The sequence below is a fragment of the Zerene cesonia genome, chromosome 4 (assembly GCF_012273895.1).
Source record: "Zerene cesonia ecotype Mississippi chromosome 4, Zerene_cesonia_1.1, whole genome shotgun sequence".
NCBI classification, from domain to species: Eukaryota; Metazoa; Arthropoda; class Insecta; order Lepidoptera; family Pieridae; genus Zerene; species Zerene cesonia.
Genome location: NC_052105.1, coordinates 6,010,519 through 6,022,015, shown reverse-complemented (window position 1 = coordinate 6,022,015; position 11,497 = coordinate 6,010,519).

Below are 11,497 nucleotides of genomic sequence, written 5' to 3'. Positions count from 1 at the left end.
GTTTTTGTTTGTGTCATCTAAGAAAATAAACTTATTGGATCTTACAAATCCTACTTAATATTATAAATGCGAAAGTTTGTAAGGATGTGTGTGCGTTTGTTGCTCTTTCACGCAAAAACTACTGAACCGATTGCAATGAAATTTGGTACGTAGACAGCTGGACAATTGAAATAACATATAGGCAACTTTTTATCTCGCTATTCCTACGGGATATGGACTTACGCGGGTGAAACCGCGTGGACAGCTAGTACTTATGTACTGAGCTCGATCGATGTCATGAAATCAATCCAATTTAATTCAATATTTTCATTTCTCACTAACACTTAAGCTGCATTTAGCGATACTGTTGTCATAATTGACAATTAATTGGAACTATAAGCTGTATCACAAAACCCTGGCACTGATTACTAAATATAGTAACTGACTTATATTGGACTCTTACTTCAATAACATGCTACCGATTATGCATGAGATTCTTGAGTTAAACTCCTTGTACATCAGGTTCTTCTGTGTTCCGTCGACCCACTTTTAGTTACGTGCTCGCAGATTTTAGAATTACTATATCACCTACATTAGCAGTTTATTGGAACTGAGTAAGAAACATATCTTCTTAAAAATTCTTACCAATCCAATACACTAAACCCATAATTTTTTTACAATCGCAATAAAATGAAACAAACTAAATAATAAAGGTGTGTAGGTCCTACACTCATTAAGGAAAACAAATAATATCTTCATCAGCAGTTAACTAATGACATATTTACTGATATCTGAAAATTTTATAATACAATTTCCAATTAGCAATTCCAATTGGCGGGAATCCGTGATCTGTCAAAACTTTTTCCCGCGTTTCCTGACATAACACCTGTGGCGTGTTCCCACGCACCACGTGTGACACTGCTAATTTTGAGCTGGCCACACCTGTTCTAATGGCTGTGATTTTATCTGTGGGAATTCGTGGCGTCCTTGTATGGAGGGTAGAAATTAATAAGCTATAGGAGTACTTTCTGGTCGGTGGATAGCTTCGATTTACTCTGTCTTGTTACGCAAGATATAAAAACAAAAAAGAATGACAAGAATGGAAAAATTTATTACAATTCACAGTTTGATAAACAATTGACAAATAACTTATTTATTCCCGTTCCGTAATTCAGTTTGGGTATAGCACGGAAAACTTATTTTTTCGCGATACATAAAAAAAACCAAAAAAAAGATCAAATATATCTTACCTGTACCAATATTATAAGGCTGAAGAGTTTGATGGTTGTTTGAACGCACTAATCTAATTTATTTCTTTTTTCTTTTTTTCTTTCCTAATCTTAGGAACTACTGGTCCGATTTGAAAAATTCTTTCAGTGTTAGATAGCCCATTTATTGAGGAAGGCTAGGATAGGCTACACATATACCACGGGCAAGCCGGGGCGGACCGCTAGTATTTGTCTAAAAATCTCTCTATAAATTAATTATGAGTGGATACAATAGCTTTTAACCTCTTGGAAGTTGGACTTTACTTCGAGTCATCGTTACATATTCATCTAATTGAGTATTTTATTATACATAAAAACAATATCCTCACTTAATGAATTGTGTTAAATCTTTGACATAAAGTCGTGTACAGACAGTGCACGATCCTCTACAATTTATCACAGCATTTTCCTAACATTATGACGACTATTTCCTCATTCTAAATCCCACTTTATTTTATACCACATAGATCATAAATTAGAATGAATTTAATAATTATATAATTCGCACATGTATGGCATTTCTAACTCTATTCTCATAGCATAACAGTCCAATTTGGTTTGTTTTTAAAATCAAATTAGCGGTAGTGCAATGAAATTAATCTAGTAGTGTAGTGATGACGTGATTTATTACACCTGGTCTTCCGCATGTATTGGGGTTCGATTTCATGTGGGTTGGCTTTTGTTATTTCAAATAATTACTAAATAAGTACTTTAGGTAGTGATTAGTCGTTTGTCGACTTTTGATTGCAGTCGATAGAAAACTGCTTTGACGTTTTTGCAATTTATTCATAAAAAGTACGTCCTTATAAACAATGAATTTTCATTCATGACGTTAATAAAATATTTAATTTTGAATCTGTTTATTTTGTTACTTATATGTTTAATTGGATTTCAATAATTACTATTTGTTTTCATTAATAAGTATTCTACCTAAATTACATGGCCGATGGCTAGCAATAGTCAAGCAGCAGGATGATAGATTTGGATTGCTTTTATTCATGGCGCAATAGGTATAGTTATATATAAACTAACTGCACCCGGCAAACGCTGTTCTGCCTTACTCTTATCGTTTAGTGGTATGAAAGATAGATGTTAGCCGATTCTCAGACCTACCCAATATGCTTACCAAATTTCAGAGGAATCGGTCAAGCCGTTTCGGAGGAATATAGAGACTAACATTGTGACACGAGAATTTTATATATAAGATATTATTCGAGTTAATGTTTTTTTTTTTTAAGAACAGAAAATATCTTTCACTAGGTGAGATTCGAACGAGCATCTTTTTGCCAAAAGTCTTTAGAGCAAATGAAACCGAAAGAGTAGAAGATATTCGATTGCTGAGGTGGTTGCCGAAAGGCCTAGCCATTGCTACGGTTTGGTAAAAAGACGCGGGTTCATTTCAATGCTACAGAAATAGAAAATTAAATTATTCTAGTTAATATAGATACTAATTATAGGTTATTTACGTTAGTTCAGAATAAATCATAAGGACCTAGATTACTGGAATACTATATAGTAATTAATGCATAAGGATAAATGGACGAAGAGCAGTTATGGATGGATGTTTGTTACTTTTTCACGTAAAAACTACTGAATGTATTTTAATGAATCTTTAAAAAAATGTAGCTATAATGAACGCAAGATTTTCTGGAATTAACCTATTATATGAAAGAAGTTTTGTTCGTGACAATAATAATTACGAACGAAGAGTGGAAATGTGCCACAGACTTTTTCTCAGACTTTTTAAAGCACGGAAGCAATAACTACAAGCTTCAACAAACTAGTTTAACTAATAGCCTATATTAATAACCACAATTATCACCGCCTCAAAACCCTGCGTCTTACGCCCCCATTATTTTTTTCCACGACAATTACGCGGTAAACGAAATTTAATTGTCAATCTTACCGTGTCCGACATTACCGTGAACGCCGCTTAATGACCATTGTATGGCCATAATCATATACCAAAGTAATAAAAATCAACATTTCAATAATCAATCTATTTTGTTTCTTATTGCGATAGCGATAAAAGCGGATTTTCATTTTGTTGCCGCACATTTTACGTTTGTCAATATGACATCTCAATTGACAGCTGCGCGCAGCCATTTTGATTTGGCGGCAAATTTATGTTGTCCACCCACGGCATGCGACTTTTATATTGAAAATGGACATCCGCAACTCATTAAAACGACATTTGCTTCATTTTGCGGTACGTCTCTATTTAAACTGAATCGATTACACGATGTTAATTTTTTGCTCTTTTACGTGTATGCGGCTGGTGATAATAAATTAACTCTGTTATAATACGTAAATAAAAATGCGGACCACGTGCTATGAAAACTTGTAGTCTTCCGTTTTTTTTTGCGTAAGGAGGTCTAATAACAATAATTGCACAAGTTTTTATTTTAATATTGTATCCACAGATACATATTTATTGTTTAGGTATACAGAGTGAACAATTCAACTAGGTAGGTGAATTGGAGTAGCGACATAGGAAATGTTTTTCTTTTTTGTTTCATATTCAAGTAGCTTCTGTCTAGAAATATTAATTTATCAAAAAATCTTATGGTGTACTTTTGTATTTCATCAGAATCGACATCTCATATAAAATTCCTTCAATATAATAAAAACTCTTTACTATCAGACATTTTTTAATAATATGTCATTTAATTAAAGATGATATAAAATATAATCGCATTACAATAAGGTTAATTTGACGAAACATGGAAACCGTACAAAAGGCCGTATGTGGGTTGTTAATAGGAGAAGTAGGAATTTCGTTTTCCGTCTTTATTCGACGACTTCCGCTTGCGTATTGGCTTCGGTTGATGGTGACCATTCTTTATGACGAAACGAGACGAAACATCGTGTCAACCCAAAATCTGTGCCGCAAAAAGTTAACAGATTAGGACTTATTGACAAAGTGTCTTAGCTTATCTTAGAAACAAAGGAAATATCTATACTTGCACCATACTGTCTATGTTGTATATGAAAACAAATAGAAACTATAAATTTTTTACTTTTATAATTAAATATGATAATATGCTGATCTCATTCCGAATGACTAACGTATAAAAATGACAATTATAGAAATTTTCCCAGATTTGCAAATACGAAAATAATAGACGTCCCATAAAATCCAAAATTATGGTCACCGAAACAGTAATTCATGCCACAATAGTATTACAAGAAAGACAATCCTCTTTGTCCCGTGCTTTCTTCAACCGCATTGGGTAAGGCTTCCCTCGCAGGACATACGCGTGGTAATTACTATAATCTTATATATAACTAGCTTAGACCCGCAGCTTGGTCCGTTGTAAGTAAGAAATCATTTAAGTTAAAGCTTTAGGTCTTCAAGTGATATTGTTATCGCTTGAAGGACCTGGATTTTGAACTACTAGACTTTGAAAACTAAACTCCATTCGCTAGTGCCGGCCGGCTCAATAAATTTCCATGCTAAAACCTTAAAATATATAATTTTAAATATCTTCAAAAAAGGAAAAAGAATTTATTTGCATCCATGTCTTTTATATGTGTGCGTTTACTAAAACCTTCTAGAGTTTTTCTAGCTGGAAGCAAATCTTTTCCTTAATTCGTTCAAAGACTTTGTAGTAGTAAGATTCAATGCCAGTTTCTCAATTCACTTCATTATCATCATCATCAATCCATATATGGTCACACTGAATACAGGCCTATGAGGGTTCAGGCCATAATCCAGCACGCTGGCCAAGTGCGTATAAGCAGATGCCAAATGTCGTATGAACTTCTGATTCTTCCTCATGCTTCCTCACGATGTTTACCTTCACCGTTTCGAGCATTGGTGATGTGAATAAATAAATAAATATTTATTTTATTTGCTAGGTTTTAAATAATTGTAACAATGGATTGTAGAATAATGTGCAGAATTTAGAAATCTATTTATTTCTTACTTAGACTCTCGTCCCGGCTGCCCGGATATCAAGATTCAATCAATATTAGATAAAAAAAATCCTATCATCCAAGTCAGCTGATATCCTGTCTGTATAACAAATTTCATCAAAATCCGTTCAGTAGTTTCAGCGCGGACGGACAAACATCCAAACAAACAAACTTACACATTTATAATATTTGTGTGATACCCTCGCACGGTCGCGTATCATAAACTTTTGGCCTTTAGTCCAAGGTCCTAACCACTGAGCCACCATTACTCAGCTCACTCCATTACAACAATTTTGTATTATTTCCATACATCACCATATGTCACGGTCTATTTATGGGCAAAAATCCAACCCTCATTATGTAACTTTATCTATCATTGCGTTGACTCTCACCCCCGCGATATTTTTCAAAAATCCCCAAAAGAGACAAACAAACAAAAAGTTTAATGGCGGAACTCACCTTAACCTTCCGTTTCCTTTACGTTTCCTACATTTCCCAGTCGCTTTATTAATTATAAACTCTATTTGTTGGGGATAAGATCGAAAATTACTTTTCATTACCTTTCATGCTCTATTAACTAGTAATTATTCAAAACAAAACGTTTTTAAACAATTCTAACTTTTAAATATATGAGATTAAGAATGGTATTTGTATAAATAATTAAACATATTAACACGCTTTGATGTATTTGCAGCTTTTACAAGTAAATACGAAATAAATCACGGCAAATGATTTGTGTCTTTCAAAATAGACGTCTTTGTTTTGATGTAATTTAAATTTGTATTTACTTTTTATGGATTTAAATGAAGGATTAGAATGATGACAGGATTGAAAACCATAGATTTACGGTCTTATAAAGCACTAGTGGTCCGCTCCGGCTTCGCCCGTGGTACATATATATAGCCTATAGCCTTCCTGAATAAATGGGCTATATAACACTGAAATTTTCAAATAAGACCAGTAGTTCCCGAGATTAGTGCGTTCAAACAAACAAACAAACTCTTCAACTTAATAATATTAGTATAGATTTTAACTATTATATATTAAAAAGCATTTTAAATAATATCGTAAGTAGTAAATATCAATACTGAAGTAGACAACTTCTATTGCATATTTCCCTAAAGACAAAAGGTCTTAAATTAGTGCGTTTTCTATATATTAAGGGTCAAATCAAATACTTATTAGGACAGGAAGCAATTACTGTGACCACCGAAAGGTGATACGTAAAGGGGCGAACACACGTGCAACTTCCTTCCTCTTAAGGTTGAGCTACACTGGTCGAACTTAGTAATATAATATGGTTATTACAATTAAGGGGACGGATTGACATTATTACATGTATATAAGACGCTGTTCAAGATAACGATTTCTTTATATGAATATGTATTTATATAATGAAAGAAACGCTTTAAGTATTATTATTATATCCAGAAGTTTTAACAATGCAATCGTCAACATAAGTACCTGTTTTGTTAGAAGTAGTATTACTATTCATTATATGACATTAAATTTAAATTTGTAATCAGTGAGGAAAATAACAATTTTAATTATTTTTAGCAAAATTATATCTACACGCGATAAATTATTTAAATCATCCGATCAGCAAACCATAATTACATCGACTTTAAATTTCAACAAATCGCCTCTAATTTTATACATTAATAGCCCTATCAGCGACCTCTAAAACCAATAAAATTAATGGCTCCGATAACATCCAATCAAAACAGGAAATAATCACAATAACAGCTAATAAGACGATTAGAATTCATCGCCTTTCAAAACATCTTTTCTTTGCCCACTTTTTTAAAAAGACTATTCGTAAGCAACTTCCCGCAATAATATTTACATATTTTACGGACTACAACGTTATTGGTTCGTGCGATTTATCTATTCAAATCAAGTTGAGTTTTATCGTTATAGCGATAAGGTTGGATCTTGCAGAAGCGCTTGATGTTTGGGTGTAGAATATGTTTGTCAAGGTGTATGTGGTATCGAATAATCGCAAAACTATGGGGTTGAAGAAGAAATGTGTCAGCTTTATGCCCGCATTATGGGTTTGTATGGGGCTGGATGACGCTTTATATTCATAGCATTCATATTATTTTTTTGTTCTCGAAAATTAACGTTTTTTTGTAGACTTTTTTATTAAATTTTTATACAATTGATATAAAAAGAAGTGATGCACCATTCTTTTAAGAGACATACATGTTTAAGAGATAAGGAATAATTCCACCAATGAACAGCTATACGGAGACAAGACGTTTTATAAATTCTGTGCTAAAATTTACAATTGCCTGCACCTCATACTCTTAAATGTTTAACAAGATACTGTTTCGTTACAAAAGTTTAATTAAAATTTAAAGGCCCCAACTTAATTTTGTTTCGTCGGCCATCTTTAATTTGAAATTTACTAGTTAAGCCCATTTATTTGATACCCATATTGACAGAGTTGTGAAATAATATTTTATAACATTTTTTGGCATCCACCATCTTCGACTCATTTTCATCAAACACAGCTCCACCGCAACGAAACTGACTTTCGAATGAAAAAACCGCACCGAAATCGGTTCATCCTATTTTTACGTCAGGGGTAAAAAGGTTTACAAAACGGGCAGTGTAAAATAAACTTATTTATGATTATACTAGCTGACCCGGCAAACGCAGTTCTGCCTTATCCTTTAGGGGTATGAAAAATAGATGTTGGCCGATTCTCACACATACCCAATATGCACACAAAATTTCATAAGAATCGGTCCAACTGTTTCGGAGTAGTTTGGCAATGAAAACTGTGACAGGAGAATTTTATATATTAGAAGATATAGATATATATTATAGAAGTTTTTACCATATAAAATTTATTAAAAACAGTCCGACTACCAGGCTTTAAATGATTGAATAATAATACCAACCAATAAAAACGGCTTAACATAAAATAATGCGTCATAAAATCGAGTTACATGCACAATATATCGCGGCGCGTTCAATGTTGTGTGACGCATTGAATCAAAAATACTTACGTTTTAAAAAAAAATATCAATTTATTGCTACATCGAAATTTGTCCCTAACCGTGACGGATTCAAGCAATTTTTATTTTACCCCAGTACACATAAATTGTTGTGAAATTTAATGTGTAATGGACATGGTCAATGGTGACGAAATGGTAGCCACAGAATAAAAGGTACAAGTAATATAGTTTTGTGTTAGAAGGTGTGGGTACTGCCAGAAACGGCTTTTTATGTATTTCTGTTCTAAAATAATTATGTATACCTATATAGAGTATGTGTGTTTATGGTTAGATACTGCGTTTCCTAAGAAGACCCTATAAAATGGTTGAACGTTTCATAATTTTATGATAGCTTCTAGAATTTTCTAGTTGAAATTTTTGAGGTTAGTTTCAAGAAGATGCCGAAAAATCTTGATTTTAATGTTTTATTAGATTACTAAATTAATGTTTAATAGATGGTATATACGTATCAAGTAAAAATATTATTCACATTGCTTCAAAACCTCAGCATATTATGAATTTCAACATAATAAACTTATTTCATTCGACTATTTTGGGTGTAACATCATATCTTTTAGTATATTTTCCTTGCATCCCAATATAGTTTAACTATTATTACAGCTATTAGCTACTTTCAAGAGTGAGTAGATAAGAACGTCTGCATTAAGACAAAAATGGGTAGTATCTGACACTGAAACCGATCTTTCAGTTTAATGGGTGATATTTTTTGTTCATGGGCCGGGTCAGAGGTTAAGAGCGACCAATGGCGATACGCAGACGTAGTGCGTCTCGCTCTGGTAAAGAAGTTAAAGAATTCCAGGAGCGAGATGCAAGATTCTATTCTTGGGCTCGTCTGGAGATGTTTTTGTATGGTGATGTGGAAAAGTGTAGGAAAGTTGCGATTTTTTAAGGAATCTGCTATGCGACTTCAAAAAAGGAGGTTATCGATTGAACTGTAACTTTTGGCTTTATTACTTTATAACATTCGTCTGAGTGAGCCGATTTTAATAATTTTTTACTCCATAGCTGGTACCTCCTTTGTGGACCATTTAATTTAGTCTAGCTATGACAATTTGAACGGGGTTTCGTTTTTTGTTAAAAATTGTTATGTCCACTGTTAAAGAGATTTTCTTCTGCTCTTATTTAAATGTCAAGGAAAGTACACGTTTTTTTTTTAATTTTTTAATGAAGCCATTTCTTCGCGAGTGTACTTCAGCAGTATATTCCTGGCGGTGGCTTGTGAAATAAATCCACATCGGGATTGCCTGCGAGCTTGAGATTACCTACACTTTATTTTTATTTACATTTTAAGGAAATGCAGGAACAAATGTCATTATTGAACATAAATTTACGAACGATTGATTTATGGTGAAGATTAATGGGATTAGGCGTCCATGTTGTTTTATTACAGATCTTCATTGATAGTGCATATATAATGGGAAATGTTACATCATCATCAGCCCACATATGTACCCTCTGCTGCGAACACTATGCTATGTTATGAGATGCTATGCTTCAGACTATAAACCACCACGCTGGCCAAGTGCGGGTTAGCAGATGTCACATGTCGTCGAACTTTTGAGTCTTGGACTTGCCGGTTTCCTCACGATGTTTTTCTTTACCGTTTTTTGCAGTTATGATGTTATCCACACACGTAGATAAATTGGAAAATCAATTTATTTCCTGCATACTCCCCTGGTCTTGAACCCACGACTTATCGATTATTTGTCCAAGGTCCTCAGCACTGACCCACCCACTGTTTTTAAATATCTTTATTGACAGTTAAATAAGATCAGAAGAAAATCTCTTTAACAGTGGATATAACAATTTTTAATAAAAAACGAAACCCCCTTCAAATTGTCATAGCTAGACTAAATTAAATGGTCCACAAAGGAGGTACCAGCTATGAAATAAAAAATTATTAAAATCGGCTTACTCAGACGAATGTTATAAAGTAATAAAGCCAAAAAGTTACAGTTGAATTGATAACCTCCTCCTTTTTTGAAGTCGGTTGAATATAATTCATCAGGGCTTCGATGCGTTCATTGCACGCGTGTTTGGGCCTCAACGCTATAAGTAACTAAATTGGCGGGAAAGTAAATTAAAAAGTTTCTTTTAAACAAATAATTCTGAAAACAATTATATAGCTGTACATTATCTACCCACTTTATATTATCATTATTGTAATGATAATAAAAAATAGTTGCCTGTAAAGTCGGTTTTACGGGCGAAGATTTTACATGACAACGTCTTTTTCTCGGTAGAATATTTATTGATATGAATATTATTAAATTGCACAATAAGAACAAGGAATTGAATGAAAATAAGAATTGCACAAATTTTAACTATAGAAAATATATTTTGTTTACTAAAAAGACAGAGACAGAGACACAAGCACGCGCCGATTCAATGCGCCTAATTCTCTAGTGCTGCGCGCGCGGCGGACCGATCATAGTTCGGTGACTCATCGTAACGTTACCGGGCGTTACACTTTTTCATGAGTGACTCCGAGCCGCAACCTAATTTAAGACGTTGTCACGTCAAAAAGTGGACTTTTAAGATTTTTTTTATAACCAAATTTTTGACCATAGGCTAATCCATACAGTCCGTCAAAGAGGTTGCTTGGATTCGTCAATCGTGCATAAGGACAATGGGTTTAAAGAAAAATCATATCAAAACAAACAAACCGTTCCCATAACAGCAAAACAAACGACCCTAGAAAAAACATAATATCCGATAGAAAAAATTAAATAAATCTAAAAGCAGACAGAATAAATTTGACGAAAACTGTTCCCTCGGCACACCAAATGAAGCATCATTTGCTTCACACAAAACTATCTAATATCGAACAAATGAAGCACCGAAATAAACATCCAAACATGAAGCGCAATTAAAAAAAGTCCACAGCTATTTCGTTTTCCATAAATACTCGACGCGCCGCCATTTTTTGAGATATATCTTCCTGGCGACTTCTTTACAAGATGCTAGTGATGTTTGGGATATCGATAATTTTGTTTATAATTCATCGTCATTATCGTTTTACCGAATACACTTATCAGCAATATACTAACCAATAACAAGACTTGGAGTTATATGATAACGTATTTATTTGTTTCAACATAATGTATCTATTATGCCTACAATAGTTGACATAACCGATACGGGCATGGATAACATAATGATATACTAGGTTTGGTTCAGTTTTAATCATAAAAATATCAAATACTAGCTGCGCCCCGCGCTTTCATCCGCATAAGTCGGTATCCCGTAGGAATATCGGAATAAAAAGTTGCCTATATCTTATTCCAATTGTCCAGCTGTCTACGT